The sequence below is a fragment of the Rhineura floridana genome, chromosome 2, assembly GCF_030035675.1.
Source record: "Rhineura floridana isolate rRhiFlo1 chromosome 2, rRhiFlo1.hap2, whole genome shotgun sequence".
Taxonomy (NCBI): domain Eukaryota; kingdom Metazoa; phylum Chordata; class Lepidosauria; order Squamata; family Rhineuridae; genus Rhineura; species Rhineura floridana.
In genome coordinates, this window is record NC_084481.1 from 208,856,391 (window position 1) to 208,875,094 (window position 18,704).

At 42.0% G+C, this 18,704-nt stretch overlaps 1 protein-coding gene across 2 annotated transcripts in view; it reads right to left on the reverse strand.

Moving 5' to 3' along the window:
• Positions 1-9,579, reverse strand: part of LOC133378420 (alpha-1-antitrypsin-like) — a 33,970-nt gene extending 24,391 nt beyond the window's left edge. The window contains exons 1-2 of one of the 2 annotated variants that reach the window (XM_061613261.1): positions 9,466-9,579; positions 9,135-9,205 (exon numbers count right to left, since the gene is read on the reverse strand). The gene's annotated coding sequence lies outside the window, so the exon portion shown is untranslated. The remainder of the gene's footprint in view (positions 1-9,134; positions 9,206-9,465) is intronic. The other variant, XM_061613259.1, reaches the window with a different exon arrangement.
• Positions 9,580-18,704: the final 9,125 nt, after the last annotated feature.

Consider the following 18,704-nt stretch of genomic DNA (forward strand, 5'->3'; position numbering starts at 1 on the left):
GTGTACTGGCAAATTCAGACATGCAGGGTCCCTTCATGATAGTCACACAACACCCCTTCACAACCATGTCCCCCTTTCCACTCATCTCCTTTGCTCTCTGTTTCATCTTGCAAGTCCACATTCCATTGCAACAGACATCCATAGGAGCCAATCATCATGAAAGGGGACGATCTGAGTTAGCTACTGAGAAGAATCTTCTCAATGGCTAACTCACCTCCTTTCACTCTGGCTGGCTTCAACCAACATGAAAGGACAAGGACTCTTCTCAGTGGCTAACACACTCCCCTTTCATGCTGATTGGCTCATGCATAGGGACCTGGCTAGAACCCTACTCTCAAAAAAAATGACAAATCTATAACCTCTCGCAACCCTGGATGACTACATCCCTGGTGTGGACTGGTGGTTACACCAATGGGACTTGCAACAAACTCCTTTGGAAGGGCAGGGCTTGGAGCCTTGATCTCTCCCCCACCCTATGCACTAGTATTTTCTCAAAGTATTCTGTCAGCCAAACCAGTTGCTAGCCAAAACCATCAATGAGTGTGGGAAACTATTATTTTGTTGTCAGTCTTCAGGCCAAAACTAGCTGTGATTATTATACACCTGTATCCTTCAATCTGAAACTACCCCAATCATAGAAAGTTGGGTGGGGAAAAAGGAGACCATGGATGGGAGGTATTCAATCCTCCCCTGTCTCTATAGTTTACCTCCCCGCTGTCTGACTCCCTGTGAAGTAATTTTCTCTCAGCCGGGCTCACTTCCAGTATTATAGTCCAGGTGGGACTCCTGTGTGTGTGTGTGTGCATGAGTGCGCACACAAGGTTTACATACTCCATTTCTCCTTTGTGCCCCTTTAAATCCAGCTGACCCGCATCCAGCCAAAGTTCATGAGATTGGAGTAGATCCAGATTTAAACACAGGACCATCCACCAGCATGTCAAGATTGACACTATAGCAGCAAGAGTACGGATGGAGGAGAAATTAGTTTCAGTTCACATTTAAAGCCGAATTTATCAAATTCACACTTTCCAAAACAATATGAAAACTGAAACACAGCCGTCCTTCAAAATTCACACTCATCAGAATTTTGCGATGCAGTTCTCCGACCAAGCAATGTTTACAAAACTGCACATATTAGGGGAACGTGTGCATAAAAATGAATATGCACATAAAAAACATGCAAAATGCATTACATGACAAGAAATGGCTTGCAAAAGTGTGTACATTAGTCAAAACTGCCTATAAAAATGTGCATATTAGGAGAAATTCACACTAAAATGCTGAACCATTTTCATGAGGATTGTTGCAGAAATGTGAACCAAATTTAAGTTTGGAAAAATGAGAAACTGAGACAACCAAACTTCCAACAACAGATCCTTCCATCCCAAGTTAAGACAAAAGCACAATCCCCCAGAAATTCCCACTAATTTCCGTAAGGCTTCCACAAGAAAAGTACTATTCCCTCTCACTCTTTACATGGCATTAGTAGTAGTAGTAGTAGTAGTAGTAGTAGTAGTAGTAGTAGTAGTAGTAGTAATGGCATCTTGTCAGCTTTACAAACAACAGAGCTGTGTGGCACATTAAAGGCTTAACATATTTATTATGGCATTTGCTGTGGACTTGCTAGGACTTTTCACGGAGCTTGAAGAAGCTATGTGCTTAATGCAGAAATTATGTTACGATAACTAATAAATCACCCACACCCCACAAAGTGTCACATCTTTCAACTTGGGCTAAGCAAAAGAAGCCATAAAATGGCAATTAAATGCAGGTATTATGAGTTAGATGGGCAGTTTTAGTGTTTTCTGTCAGTCTGCTGAGTTCCACCAAAATGCCACCGAGAATTAGATTCCTATGGTTCTGTAAGAAATAACAGCCATTTAATCATATCCCCATTTCTTTATTTCCATTTTCTCACCACTTAGGTTTTATCCGATGAAGTTGTCCCACTTGCCCAAGGACTTCCATTTGTGTAATGGAACTTCCCCTCTCTCTCCTTTTTGCACATGCTCCTGCACTCTTGCAGATTTGCTCCAGAGGGCTGGGGGGGGCAGAACAGATTGGGGGGCATGCTGGCTACCTTTTGCTTGCTTGGGAATTCTCCAAGAAAGGACACACACACACACACAATTGTTGTATATATAAGCATACATTTAAAAAAGAACATTAAACAATAACAATGTATAACTAAAGTGTTACTTACAATATTCAACCTTGTGCATGCATCGTTATATCTGATTACCAAATGTTTCTTATATTTGGGGAATAATACTTTATTGCAAAGTCTACAGACCATCGCAAACACACAGAATACAGGAATGGACACATAAGAAAAACAATTAGCAAATTATAAATTAGCAATTATAAATACTCAGGAGCCCATCCGAGTCACGACCTTCCTAATCATCATGGCCTGATTTAAGTATTTAGCCATTGTCATGGTAATTGCTTCGTTAGAGCCCTGACGGAGAATTGTTAAAAGTACGCTGGGATTTGACCTGGTATATTTGAAAGAATAGGGATTAAAAGGTCATTTCTAACTCCCTCATAAAATTTACATTTAAAAAGAACATGCGAAACCGTTTCCACCTCATGTGTATCGCAGGGGCAGTACCTGAGCATTCTCGGGGTCTTATGGTACCTACCCTCCAATAATTTCGAGGGTAGGGCTTCAAAGCGAGCCGAGTAGGCCCACCTATATTTGGGGACAGTAAGCCAGTGTAAGTATTGCATCCCATCATTACTGGGGGATACGACCAGACCTACAGCCTGAGGAGAGCATGGGCCTGAAGCTGCTATAAAAAGCTCTTGGTTGTCTATGTCCACTAAGCGACGTTTCACCATTGCCTTGGCCACTCTAAGCTCCATTTTCAACAGTTATGCTGGGGAAAGCCCTACTGAAACAATCTTTTCTAGGACCAGTTTCGGCCAGGAGGCATTAAAAGAGTCTTTCAGAGTCTGTTGCACATAGGTCTCTTGGGTGAGCATGGAGAAACACCATAGCCAGTAATAGATGGTATGAAGCCAGGCTAGACAGTTTAAGGAGTTTAAACCAACTTCCAGCATAAGAGTAGCCCGAGAGACACATCTGGGGACGCCAAGGATAGATCTTAAAAAAGCATGTAGTGGTCCCTCTGAGTGTCCCTTAAAATATGGAATCCATATCGGGGGCCCATACAACAACGTAGGGATAATTTTGGCTTTCAGGATGCGTATTGCTGCAGGAACAAAGTTCCCCCCTTTAAAAAAATAAAACCGAGTTAATGCTCCCAGGTTTTTTTCGGCCTTAGCTTTAATATAATTGGCTTGGGAGTTCCATTTGCCCGTCTCTTGGAACCAAATCCCCAGATGTTTAAAAGAGTTCACCTGATCAATTTTGACAGAGCCAAGATGCCAGGGAACTCTGACCTTCCTTTTAGGAAACACGATGACTTTAGATTTTTTATGATTAATTGTTAAAAGGTTGTCTTTACAATACTTTGCAAAACCTGAAAGTAATCTTTTTAGGCCCAGCTGGGTTTGGGATATGAGAACCGCATCGTCAGCATAAAGCAAAATATTGACTTTAGCGGTACCTAGTTTAGGAGGGTGCGATTGTATCCCTCGCAAGAGGGTCACATCACTCAAAAATGCTTGGAAGTTGCTTAAAAACACTCTATTAGAAGCTCAACTGGAGTGCATACCGCAGATCAGAAAAGGTACCGCCAGGGCCAAGAAGATGCCAGCATGGTTAACGAGCAAAGTCAAGGAAGCTCTTAGAGGCAAAAAGTCTTCCTTCAGAAAATGGAAGTCTTGTCGGAATGAAGAAAATAAAAAAGAACACAAACTCTGGCAAAAGAAATGCAAGAAGACAATAAGGGATGCTAAAAAAGAATTTGAGGAGCACATTGCTAAGAACATAAAAACCAACAACAAAAAATTCTATAAATACATTCAAAGCAGGAGACCATCTAGGGAGGCGATTGGACCCTTGGATGATAAGGGAGTCAAAGGGGTACTAAAGAACGATAAGGAGATTGCAGAGAAGCTAAATGAATTCTTTGCATCTGTCTTCACAGTGGAAGATATAGGGCAGATCCCTGAACCTGAACTAACATTTGCAGGAAGGGATTCTGAGGAACTGAGACAAATAGTGGTAACAAGAGAGGAAGTTCTAGGCTTAATGGACAATATAAAAACTGACAAATCACCAGGCCCGGATGGCATCCACCCGAGAGTTCTCAAAGAACTCAAATGTAAAATTGCTGATCTGCTAACTAAAATATGTAACTTGTCCCTTGGGTCCTCCTCCGTGCCTGAGGACTGGAAAGTGGCAAATGTAACGCCAATCTTCAAAAAGGGATCCAGAGGGGATCCCGGAAATTACAGGCCAGTTAGCTTAACTTCTGTCCCTGGAAAACTGGTAGAAAGTATTATTAAAGCTAGATTAACTAAGCACATAGAAGAACAAGCCTCGCTGAAGCAGAGCCAGGGAAAGTGGGAAGGGAAGGGAACGCAAGGGAAAGTCCTGTCTCAGTAACCTATTAGAATTCTTTGAGAGTGTCAACTGTTGACCATTGAACCACACTGTCACTGAGTGTTTTTCCATCAAGTCTGAAAGTGTGGAAATCTGTAGCTAAGAGAAGTTATGTCTTTGCCCACTCTGGGAACGGATAACCAAGGACGTTGTCATGGAAGATAGACTGGGAGAGTTCTAGCAGTTATTTGTGTTGAGCTGAGTCTTCTGTGTAATGTCTTTGAACTGAGAACTTCTCTCCTAGAGGGGGGGATCTTAAAGCCTTAAGCCATAATGTCTTAATAAAAGACTCTTAACCTGATCTAATGCATCTGACAAGTTTCTTGAGCAACTTAACTCCAACGTAACGTATGCTGTTTCACGCAACAACGCACACACGTCAACATCAACAAGCATATAGATAGAGGTGATCCAGTGGACATAGTGTACTTAGACTTTCAAAAAGCGTTTGACAAGGTACCTCACCAAAGACTTCTGAGGAAGCTTAGCAGTCATGGAATAAGAGGAGAGGTCCTCTTGTGGATAAGGAATTGGTTAAGAAGCAGAAAGCAGAGAGTAGGAATAAACGGACAGTTCTCCCAATGGAGGGCTGTAGAAAGTGGAGTCCCTCAAGGATCGGTATTGGGACCTGTACTTTTCAACTTGTTCATTAATGACCTAGAATTAGGAGTGAGCAGTGAAGTGGCCAAGTTTGCTGACGACACTAAATTGTTCAGGGTTGTTAAAACAAAAAGGGATTGCGAAGAGCTCCAAAAAGATCTCTCCAAACTGAGTGAATGGGCGGAAAAATGGCAAATGCAATTCAATATAAACAAGTGTAAAATTATGCATATTGGAGCAAAAAATCTGAATTTCACATATACGCTCATGGGGTCTGAATTGGCGGTGACCGACCAGGAGAGAGACCTCGGGGTTGTAGTGGACAGCACGATGAAAATGTCGACCCAGTGTGAGGCAGCTGTGAAAAAGGCAAATTCCATGCTAGCGATAATTAGGAAAGGTATTGAAAATAAAACAGCCGATATCATAATGCCGTTGTATAAATCTATGGTGCGGCCGCATTTGGAATGCTGTGTACAGTTCTGGTCGCCTCATCTCAAAAAGGATATTATAGAGTTGGAAAAGGTTCAGAAGAGGGCAACCAGAATGATCAAGGGGATGGAGCGATTCCCTTACGAGGAAAGGTTGCAGCATTTGGGGCTTTTTAGTTTAGAGAAAAGGCGGGTCAGAGGAGACATGATAGAAGTGTATAAAATTATGCATGGCATTGAGAAAGTGGATAGAGAAAAGTTCTTCTCCCTCTCTCATAATACTAGAACTCGTGGACATTCAAAGAAGCTGAATGTTGGAAGATTCAGGACAGACAAAAGGAAGTACTTCTTTACTCAGCGCATAGTTAAACTATGGAATTTGCTCCCACAAGATGCAGTAATGGCCACCAGCTTGGACGGCTTTAAAAGAAGATTAGACAAATTCATGGAGGACAGGGCTATCAATGGCTACTAGCCATGATGGCTGTGCTGTGCCACCCTAGTCAGAGGCAGCATGCTTCTGAAAACCAGTTGCCGGAAGCCTCAGGAGGGGAGAGTGTTCTTGCACTCAGGTCCTGCTTGCGAGCTTCCCCCAGGCACCTGGTTGGCCACTGTGAGAACAGGATGCTGGACTAGATGGGCCACTGGCCTGATCCAGCAGGCTCTTCTTATGTTCTTATGTTCTTAAGGCAGAGGGGAGGTCAGCCAAGTATAAGTTGAATAAGGTGGGTGCTAAGACACACCCTTGCCTGACCCCTTGGGAGGAACATATATCTCGAGAGAGATGGCCACGATGATTACAGCGGACTTGACTCGTGATGTTATAACAGAGAGCCGATATCAAGAACAGACGTCTCTTGTCAATAGATAAATGTTCTAGTTTGCTCCACAAGCGACCACGTGAAATAGAGTCAAAAGCTGACTTAAAATCTATAAAGGCAGCAAATAATTTGCCTCCATGGGGCTTGGAGTATCTATACACCAGCTGAGCTAGGACCAAGCAGTGGTCAAGAGTAGAATGACCTGATTTAAATCCAATCTGCTCTTCACCGAGAATGTTATTGGAGCTAACCCACTGTTTCAGCTTGGAACCTTGATAGCTTGCATAGATCTTACCCACCACAGAGAGCAGACTGATAGGCCGATAGTTGCTCGGATCATTTTTTGCACCGTTCTTATAAATCGGGATAATATACACTCTCAGCCAGGACGCCGGAATCATACCGGAGTTATTAATTAGTGTGAAAAGAGAGGCCAACATAGGGGCCCACCAGCTAATGTTGCATTTCAGCAACTCTGGGGGAATGCCATCTGGGCCGGAGGCCTTACCCAGCTTAAGTTGTATAAGTAGATCAGCAATGATGTTAGAATCAACTGGAGGCCACTCAGGAGTATCAGGCGGAAAGGAGAAAGCTGAGTAAGAGCTTGAAGAGTCAGCATTATTGAACACGGCCTGGAAATGCTTCTCTCAAACATCAGCTGGAATACAGCAGTCCAGTCTGCCCTTATAGCTGGTCAAGGCTCCTGTAACTATCTGCCAAAAGGACTTGGAACTTCATGTGACAGTTGCCGCTGTGAGCATTCGCCATGAGTCCTGGACTGCCTCGTACTTCTTTTTAACTATGAGTTTCTTGTACTCTTTTCGGAGTGCATAGTAAGAATGCGGGAGCTGTCGTTCATTGTTGCTGCGATAGCAACGGTATACAGAACGAATTTCCTTCTGTAGATCCCTACATTCTGTATCAAACCAGCTGTTACGTCTATCTGCCGGGTGTCCAACTTTAGAAGAGGAAGTGGTAGGGAACAAAATATTTATTCCCTGTATCAATTCCTCAAATCAGAGCTTGGAAAAGTTACTTTTTTGAACTACAACTCCCATCAGCCCCAGCCAGCATCTGCCTCAAATACAGTCTGATATAAGTTTGTACATTTTTGTTTCTATCCCGTCCAAAGGGAAGTTTGTGAAGTCAACACAATGAATGGGAGCATTATATCCATGAATGTAAGAACATAAGGACAGCCCTGCTGGATGAGGGAAAAGGCCCTCATAGTCCAGCATCCTGTACCCACAGTGGACAACCAGATGCCCATGGCAAGCCTACAAGCAGGATCTGAGTGAAACAGCATTGTCCTCACCTGTGATTCCCAGCAACTGGAATTTATAAGCATATCGGCTCTAACTGTGAAGGTAAAAAGTAGCCATTGATATTATTATCCACCATGATTTTGTTTGATCTTCTGTAATTGTCTCTCTTAGTCAACCATCTGATCAAATGACTATACGATGGTTTTTTTAGGCAGTACAATTTGTCAGACCCTGCTGATCTAACCATTTATGAGAAATGCAGCCAGATGCTGAGTTCCAGGTTTTTGTTATCTTCATCCTTGCTGTTGCTGCAAGCATGAAGATGATTATTCCTTTATGCAGTGCCTAGTTTTGAGTATCTGGCACTATAAACAATAAAACTAATTGAGGTTCTGGAATTATCATTTATTTGGTTATGTCTGATATTAGGCCAAACACTTGAAACCAAAGGATTTTCATTGAGAGACATTCCCACATGTGGAATAAGGTGCCACTTATTTTGCAATCTCTCCAGAACAAGAATATTTGACAAGCTTGTTCTGTTGCTTAATGGCTTGTACAGTTTAGAATGTCATTCGGACTTCTAACAAAACTTACAATTGCTTCTATGGATCCACCAAAGTCAGTGTGGTGTAGTGGTTAGGGTATCAAACTAGGACTGGAAAGACCCAAGTTCAAATCTCACTGGATGATCTTGGACCAGTCACCATTTCCAAGCCAATCCCAGGCCCCCACCACCCCCAGCTTCTGAGGGTGGTGCAACTACCAAAAGGGCCCCCTCTGCTGATCTCAACACCTGAGAGGGTCTGTAAGGAAGGAGATGGTCTTTCAGATATTTGGGACCTAACTCATTTATAGTTGATTGGGAGATCTAACATTTAAAAACTGATTGGGAGATCTTCTGTGACAAACCCATTTCCCCAAAATATTGGGCCTTTTGTGATAAGGAGAGTGAGGAGGAAATGCACTGGAAAGTGTTGTGTAACATTTGTTTGATACAACATTGTCTAACCTCCCCACAAGCAAATCAGCTTGAATGCTCACTAAATAGCCAATGTCATCTAGCCTCCCTGCAAACAAATCAGGATAAATGCTCAATGAACAGGTTGTCCAGAAGCACTCTCATTCACTCTTTCAAAATCTCAGAGTCAACACATGCTTTCTCTTCACTCTCCCTTGCTCTCTGTTTTCGCGTTCTCTCACTCTACCTTTGGGCATATTGACATATTGGTCCCATTATTGTTTATATTCCCTTCAGGGTTTCCCTTCTTCACATTAAAAAAAAAAAAGCATTACAGTTGACTCAGATTGTTTGACTCCAATTAAAAAATGTCCTGCTGGAGTTTAAATGCAAGGATCTTCCTAGTTATGGGCACAAGCCTATAAAAATTACCAGCAAGCCTGCATTTCAGTTAAATAAGTTCACAAGTTTTAGTTATCCAAGATCGTGCCTAATATATTTATCACAACTCCCAATACATGCTAAGAGAATTTTACTTACAGTTCAGGCGATATTACCGAGTTGCTCTTGCTGTGTCTTCTCCGCTCCTTGTTCTTTGATCCCTTTGGACGCTGGACAGAAAGCAAAGGATCTTGTGTCAGTGGCTAACTAGTTTATCTAAAGGGTTCTGACTCTTAACCACAAAGGGAACTTGTTATACTGGACATATATATTTATCACAACCAGAGCTTGGAAAAGTTACTTTTTTGAACTACAACTCCCATCAGCCCCAGCCAGCATGGCCACTGGATTGGGCTGATGGGAGTTGTAGTTCAAAAAAGTAACTTTTCCAAGCTCTGATCCCAATACATGCTAAGAGAATTTTACTTACAGTTCAGGCAATATTACCGAGTTGCTCTTGCCGTGTCTTCTCTGCTCCTTGTTCTTTGATCCCTTTGGACACTGGACAGAAAGCAAAGGATCTTGTGTCAGTGGCTAACTAGTTTATCTAAAGGGTTCTGACTCATAACCACAAAGGGAACTTGTTATACTGGACTTTCATCAGTGATGCTGAAGGGACATGTGCTTTTGTTTGTATAATGGCATAGGACTGTTTGTCTCCTTGAGATCTGGGAACTGGTTTTCATCAAAGTGAATCCCTTGTGAATGCATAAATAAATAATCAATCCACACCTCAATTGTCATAATCTTCCAACTCATTATAAACAAAAGGAACAATTTAAAAAAAGGCAGTTAAGCCCAAGCATTGTGAATTAGTTTGGTAATGATAGGCTCTGGCTATAAGGCAACAGCCCCATGTTCTGAAATATCTCATTCCATCCCTGTGCTACTTGACACTCTTGATAACATTCTTTGAAATGGGGAAAAATTATTTTTGGATGTAAAAATGGACTATATTGCTATACACAACACTGACTCATGACTGACTGAGATTTCCCATGGTTTCAAAACCAGCAGCTTATACTTACTTGATGTAAAAGTAGGAGTTGCAACATGTAAATAGATTATTGCATTGTTAATAGGGGCATATAAAGTGGCATGGCAACTGCTCTGCTTCTAGTTCTGCCCTTTAGAATCAGACAAAAAGGATGGGATCATTTCTGGGTGGGGGGAGAGAATCCCATACTGGGATTCAACATCATTTTCAATTATACAACTTACACTAGTGAGACTGTTGTTCACTTCTGTCATGGGAAACTAATGTGGCCTCACCTCAGTGTGCATTTTTGCCTTGCAACCATCAGATGATTTGGAAAGTCACACCCAAATATTTGGTAATTAAGAATTGTTTCCATTGCTAGCGACCTGGAGGAACATTTCACTGGGTATTCCATTCAAATGTTCAGAAAGATTGCAAATAAATAATAAAAGTTGGGTTATATAGGACTTTCAGTCTTTCTTCTCCTATGCTTTCCCAATGGCTTATAAAGGAGACCTATTCAAACATTCTGGAAATGTGGATAATCAACAGATGCACAGACGGGGTAGAATTGTGCCCATTTTCCTGCTCCCAGTCTCTATACCAGCCTTTCCCAACCAGTGTGCCTCCAGATGTTATTGGACTACAACTCCCATCAGCCTCAGCCAGCATTGCCAATGGTCAGGAAAGATGGGAATTGTGGTCCAACAACATCTGGAGGCACGCTGGTTGGGAAAGGCTTCTCTATACACTGATTCAAAGAAATGAACAAAGCATACAGACAATCCATCTATGACCCTGAGATCAATATGCAGAGATCAGGGACAACTGGTATGGTCCCAGCCTCCTATCTGCATTTTCATTATTCCATGGTTCCCAAATGTCTGAGAAGGGTCGCCGGGAGAAGATAGGGTGCCATCTTTTCAACCTATTGCCCATCACCAGGTGAGAGGCATGTGTTGTTAAACTGACTGGAGACTGCAATATCAATAGGTAAGTGGAGAATTACCAAGGAAGTCTGACACATTTGCTTCAAAAGAAGAAACTACGAACTACTGTTCCCATCAGATGCCTATGAGAAGCCCAAAAGCAGGGCATGAGTGCAATAGCAGTCTCCTACTTGTGATCCCCAGCCACCGTTATTCAAAGGCACGCTGGCTCTGATACTGGAGGTTATTTATTTTTATGTATTTATTATTTTATTTATATCCCAGCAGGAGCCCAGAGCAGCAAACAAAAGCACTAAAACACTTTAAAACATCATAAAACAGACTTTAAACTGCATTAAAACAAAACATCTTTAAAAACATTTTTTTAATGTTAAAATGTCATACAGCCACCTTGACTAGGAGCCATTGATAGCCTTATCCTCCATGAATTTGTCTTAACCCCTTTTAAAGTTGTCCAAGCTGGTAGCCATCACTTTATCTTGTGATAACAAATTCCATATGCACTGTGTGAAGAAATACTTCCTTTTGTCTGTGCTGAATCTCCCAATATTCAGCTTCATTGAATGATCCCAGGAATTATTCCTCTAGTGCTTACAAGAAGAAAAACTTCTCTCTGTCCACATTGTCCCCACCATGAACCCTTACTAATCTTTTTTTGTCTAAATATTCCCACATTTAATTTTTCCTCTTAGGGCAATTGCCTGTTCCATCCTGTCATAGTTTCGGTTGCCCTTTTTTGCAATTTTTCCAACTCTGCAATATCCTTTTTAAGGTGCATTTTTTCCATCTCTGCAATATCCTTTTTTGAGATGCAGCAACTAGAACTATATACAGTATTACAAGTAAGGTTCCAGCATGCAGGTGTATAAAGGCATGACAATACTGTTTTATTTTCGAACCCTTTTGCTATTCACCTTTTCACAGCTGCTGCACACTGGGCTGGCATTTTAGTGAGCTACCCACCACAATGCCAAGATTCTTTTCCTGTAAAGGATCCTTTTCCTGCCAACACAGGCCCCATCAGTTTATATGTGAAGTTTTTTTAAACTTTTACTTTAGCCCCAATCTGCATCATTCTATGCTCACTTACATTGAAATTCCATTTGCCATTTTGTTTGGAGAGACCTCTTTTTGAGATCTTCACAATCCCTTTTTGTTTTTACCATCCTGACCATTGGCCATACTGACTGAGGATGATGGGAGTTGGAGTCCAACAACATTTGAGGGGGCCACAGGTTTCCCATCCTTGCCCTAGAACTTTATCTCTTGTCACCACTATTTGCTTCAATTATTCAGACCCCCTTCCCAAGCAAGTTGTAAGGCAGGTATTTGCACCAGAAACATTTTGCATAGTGGACTGGACACAAATAATTCATCCAGCTTTTCTGCAGTTTCTTTATCCTCGTTTAGCACACCTTTAACTCCTTTGTTGTCCAGGTACCTCTCTTGCTGGTTCCCTCGAAAAGGGTTGAAAATACAACTGGCAATATCTTAAATGAGATTCAGGAGCTGTAGACTTGGTACTGAACTCAGACATGTCTTATGGATTGCCCGTCTAGCACTGGTAAGAGAATGTAAGAGTCCTGCCTGCTCATTGAGATCAGAAGATCATGACCTCTTGGTGGTACCATAGCCATCAGCGTTCTATCTTGTATCCACCTAGAAGAGGTCTTCCACAGTAATAGTATCTATCCTGTGGAACATCCTCACCTAGGAGGTTAAGCATGTGCCGACTGTACTATCTTCTGGCAGTCATGTTGCCTGCATATCCCATAGCAGATTGGATATGGTCTATTATTTATGCATATTGTATTATTTATGATTTTATATTGATTTGTTATCTTTGCATGTTGGAAGTTTATTATTTTATCTTGTACACTGCTTTGAAGCTCTTAGAGGCAAAAAGTCTTCTTTCAGAAAATGGAAGTCTTGTCCGAATGAAGAAAATGAAAAAGAACACAAACTCTGGCAAAAGAAATGCAAGAAGACAATAAGGGATGCTAAAAAAGAATTTGAGGAGCACATTGCTAAGAACATAAAAACCAACAACAAAAAATTCTATAAATACATTCAAAGCAGGAGACCATCTAGGGAGGCGATTGGACCCTTGGATGATGAGGGAGTCAAAGGTGCACTAAAGAACGATAAGGAGATTGCAGAGAAGCTAAATGAATTCTTTGCATCTGTCTTCACAGTGGAAGATATAGGGCAGATCCCTGAACCTGAACTAACATTTGCAGGAAGGGATTCTGAGGAACTGAGACAAATAGTGGTAACGAGAGAGGAAGTTCTAGGCTTAATGGACAATATAGGTCGTCCTCTGTGCCTGAGGACTGGAAAGTGGCAAATGTAATGCCAATATTCAAAAAGGGATCCAGAGGGGATCCCGGAAATTACAGGCCAGTTAGCTTAACTTCTGTCCCTGGAAAACTGGTAGAAAGTATTATTAAAGCTAGATTAACTAAGCACAGAGAAGAACAAGCCTTGCTGAAGCAGAGCCAGCATGGCTTCTGCAAGGGAAAGTCCTGTCTCAGGAACCTATTAGAATTCTTTGAGAGTGTCAACAAGCATATAGATAGAGGTGATCCAGTGGACATAGTGTACTTAGACTTTCAAAAAGCGTTTGACAAGGTACCTCACCAAAGACTTCTGAGGAAGCTTAGCAGTCATGGAATAAGAGGAGAGGTCCTCTTGTGGATAAGGAATTGGTTGAGAAGCAGAAAGCAGAGAGTAGGAATAAACGGACAGTTCTCCCAATGGAGGGCTGTAGAAAGTGGAGTCCCTCAAGGATCAGTATTGGGACCTGTACTTTTCAACTTGTTCATTAATGACCTAGAATTAGGAGTGAGCAGTGAAGTGGCCAAGTTTGCTGACAACACTAAATTGTTCAGGGTTGTTAAAACAAAAAGGGATTGTGAAGAGGTCCAAAAAGACCTCTCCAAACTGAGTGAATGGGCGGAAAAATGACAAATGCAATTCAATATAAACAAGTGGATGAACTTTATTGCTTTATTAAAAAAAAAATTGCAGGGCCATTGGCCAACACAAGTGCGTAAAACAGGTACAGTAAAATTTATCTAGATTTAAAACAAAATGTTAAAACAGACGACGTTTCCCTAACTGTTACAGGAATACAACCCATCTACTTCATATGACGTATTATAATTAGCTCAAAGTTTTCGCACAGCAATTGTGAACAAGGATACATTGTAGGTCACCTCCAAATTGGAGTCAGACAATAGGAAGATTATTTTGTCCTCTACTGAATTAAGCAGGTAGGTATCTATCCATTTCCAAAGGAATCTGGATCTAGGGTTTTTATAGATTGGACAGTAAAGCATTACGTGAGGGAGGTCCTCCGCCATATTAGAACCACAAATACAGAACCTTTGATCCTTAGGGATTCCAGAGATCCGGCCCTCTCTATCGGCGTTAGGGAGAGAGAAAAAACATAGAGCTGTGAAAGCCTGTCTAAGTGCGAGAGGGAGGGGATGTGTGAGGTATAAGGAACATTGGTAGTCAAACTTAAACCTCCAAAACCAAGGGGCTACCTTAGAATTGATTAAAGCTAGTCTGTCTAAATTCATAGAGTGGAGAAAGACAACCTCATGGAGCCAATTGTTATTTGGAATTAAAGTAAATTCCTGTGGTGAGAGATGATATCTATGTATCAGATCATCTAATTTACAACCCCATAAATTGAAGGCGAAGGGGTGATCGAGACATAGTTTTAGGATTTCCCTACCTTGGAGTGCATAGGTAGATCTCAAGAATTTCATGAGAGTAAGATGTAAATGTGCACACAGCGGAGGGAGGCCTGTCTCTGCACGTAGCATTGCTGCTGATGTACCCAGAGGAAGGGACAATAAGCGCCTAAGAAAGTTGTTTTGGATAGACTCTAGGAAGGTTATATTCCTATTGTCCCATCCCCAAACGGAGACTCCGTACATTATCTGTGGAACCACCTTAGCTTTAAAGATTTTTAAGGCTGGGTGGATCTGATTACCGCCTGTAGACCGATGAAATTTTAGAATAGCACCCACTGTTTTTGCCACTAATGATTTAATATATTGGAGATGGCTTTTCCACGAGAGAGTATCCGAGAAGTATACTCCCAGATATTTATACTCTCGAGACTGCTCTATCTGATGATCTGCCATATGCCAACAGTGGCCTTCGAATCTCTTCCCAAAGACTAAGACTTTCGTTTTATCGTAATTTATTTTCAGCTTTTCACCAATACAAAAGGACTGTAGGCTTCTCAGCAGCTTTCTTAGACCAATGGGAACTAAGGAAAGAAGGACCATATCGTCGGCATACAACAACACCGACACTTTACTTTGCCCAATGGAAGGTGGAAAATATTGAGGGCCAGATAGAGCAGGGATGATGTTATTTAAGAACAGATTGAAAAGCAAAGGAGCTAAAAGACAACCTTGCTTAACACCCCTCTCTACCGCTATCAGTTTAGACAGAGCTCCAGATTGGTTTGTTCTAACTAAGGCATAGGTGTTATTATATAAAGCTCTAATAAGGAATAAAAGACGAGAGTCAATATTCAAGTTGAACAATTTGAGCCATAGGGCGTTCTTGTCTACCGAGTCAAAAGCTGCGGCCAAGTCAATGAAAGCAGCATATAGATGTTTTGTGGGACCGGCGATGCTTTGTTTTGCCAAGAAATGGAGAGTTAGGCAGTGGTCAATTGGGGAAGAACCTTTTTGAAAGCCAACTTGTTCAGGGTGGATAATCTGATGAAATTCCACCCAGTCTACTAGCTTATTGAGGAGAAATTTACTGTAAAGTTTGGAGGCAACATTCAACAAACTGATCGGACGGAAATTTGAAGGTATGAAGGGATCACCTTTTTTATAAATAGGGATAATAATATTACATCTCCACCCTTCAGGTATTATACCAGAGTCGTTTATTCTGGTAAATAAACTTGCCAAAAAGGGGGCCCACCATTCAGGAAATTGTTTGAAAACTTCAGGGGGAAGAAAATCTTCTCCCGGAGATTTTCCGTTTTTCAATGAATCAATAAGAAGTCTGATTTTTTGAGCTGTAACAGGGGGCCACGGCGGCGTGTTCGTAATGTCCAGGTCAAATGGGATGTTATGCGGGGTCGTGGATGGAGAGTAAAGTCCAAGATAATGGACATACAAAGTAGAGGACGAAGTGTGCTCCACCTTAGAGGAAGTAATAAAGTGAGACCCAGCCTTTACCAATTGCCAAAATTGGCGCTCTTGGTTTTCGGAAATAGTGTTGATTAATCGCTGCCAGCGGGATTCTGCGAAATCTAATTTTTTTTGTCTTAGAAGGCTTCTATAAGAGGCCTTCTTTAATTTAAAGAAAGAGAGAGATTGTTGAGTCGGAAATTTAAGGGACAGGGAGAGAGAGGCCTTAAGCTTTCATTTTGCTGTTCTGCACTCTTGGTCAAACCAAGAGCGTGTGTAGTTTTTTCTAGGGGGACCGTTGTTTTTATAGGTAAGATAAGACCTAAGTATAGAAAGAACTGTTTGGAAGGCTAATAAGGGGTCCAAGGATTCGTCGAGGACTTCCTGGCGGATTGATTGAAGGGTGTTGCTCCCGAATAAAGATGCAAGAGAAGGACTTAACTTCTCTGACCAGTAAACTCTTCTCTCTACCACAGAAGGCCCCGCTAGGGGCAAGAGGGGAATATTACTCTTGGAGATCTTAAGTCTTAGAAGGAGAGGAAGATGATCACTCTCTGTCCTGAGTTCAACCTTAAAATCAGTGATATCCAATAACAGCGTTTGGGACACTAACATGTAGTCGATTAGGCTTACTCCATGAGTTGACCAATAGGTATAAGAGCCAAAAGAAAGGTCAAATGAGGAGCCATTCAAAATTTCCAGTGAATGTAATAGGGCAAGTCTGATCAACAAAGGGCCCTGTTTATTTGACTTTAGGTCTTGCAGGCACTTATGATGAGAAACATTTTGAGAGAGGGGATCCTGATTAGAGGAGTTGGTGTTATAGGGCCAAGAGTTGCCTATTCTTGCATTGAAGTCTCCGCACAGGAGAATTCTATCATTCGGAAACTGGGCCTCAAGTTGAGAGAGGGCCTCTTCCAACTTGTCCCATAAAATAGTATAACCAGAGGGTGTATCATAAAAAGGAGGAAAATAAACATTAAAGCATATCATGGGTTCGACCCAAAGGCCTCTTATCCTAAGCACCAGACTGAGATTAGAAAGAGTTGAGGAGAGATGTTCAATTGATACAGCCCAGGTGTTTGAAATAAACGTGGTAAGACCCCCACTAGGGCGACCCTTCACAGAGTGCTTGACCGCAGGGCTAGAAAAGGAAAGGTAGCCTGAAAGAGTCATCCTATCCGGGGAAGTAGCCCACGTTTCTTGTAAGCAAATTATTGTAAAGCTATTTAAAAACTCTGTAAAATCAGTGTCTTGACATTTATTCTCCCAGCCGTTTACATTCCAGGAGATAATAGAGATGGGTCAGATGGAACTAATCTCATTGAAAAGTGATGAGGGGGCTGTGATGCGTCCTTCCCTGGCTCTCCCTGTCAGGTTCCTACCTGCGCGTGGCTATTGCCTGTCACTAGGCACCACCAGGGACTCCACCAGTCCGGACCGCACTCTCTTATGGTTTACCTATCCGCTCTAGCACAGATCTCAACAGATCCCCCTGCTAGGCAACCACCAGTCACGTCCCAATACTAGTATTCCCAGAGACTCTGAATACTGGTATTGTTATTCTCTTCACCGCTGCCACCATTTGTTACAGTTCCCCTTCAGCCTTGGTCATTACCTTACCCTCCCTTCTGGTCTGTGAAACCCCAGCCAAGGATCAGACCTTTGGTAAACCAAATTAAGTATTTATTAAAGATAACAAAGCTAACAAGATTAACAAGATTTCTTCTTAAGGCACATAAGCATATGGTTTTACTCAATACTAATCCAAACTCCACCTCCCTCCTTCTTCACGCTCTCCTGGCAAACAACTCTCTCAAACCCCACCAAGCAATCCACTCTTTCTCTTCTCCCCCCCAGATTCCACTCTCACTCTTCCTTTTATACATTCAGCCATTTTAAACACTCAGCCAATCATCTCGCATTCTACTGCCCATTCACTCCCCCTCTTTCACTCCACTTACCATGTATCTTCTAAAACAACAACACTTACCATATATACATTAATATAGGAACATCACAGGGGCAATACACCCGTTTTGGATTGAAGGTACCATTGGGGATTGCATTAGAGGGTCAGCTAAATGTGGTAGAGTGACTGGGGGAGCATTATGGTTGAGGAGTGGGCATAAGTTAGTGACAGGAGTGGGATTGGGAGACCCCCTTTCCTCAGGTGACAGAAAGCGCATTTTCGCCCAGAGCCCAGGGGTATCAATTTTCGCACATTTTGCAAGCTCGTAGGAAGAGTTTTCTGGGATAATTCTATCAGCTTTCTCCAAAGTCCTCGTGTCTTTCTCTTGACGAGAGGACTGGGGGGGGTGAAGAGCCTTTCACCAGAACTGATTGGATGTCCTCTTGAGCACTAAAATTCGGTGGCTGTCTTGTTTTTAGGATCCTAATCATTGGCTCTAAGATAACGGTAGGTTTGGATCTTTCTATGGGAGGTTGAGATAAGGTTCGTTGTATGAGGGTGTTAAGATGGATTTTTAAACGATCAAGTCTATCCAGTATCTCATTCTGGTTTACCACCGGCAGTGAGCTAAAAGTATCTATGAGTATTAGCTCT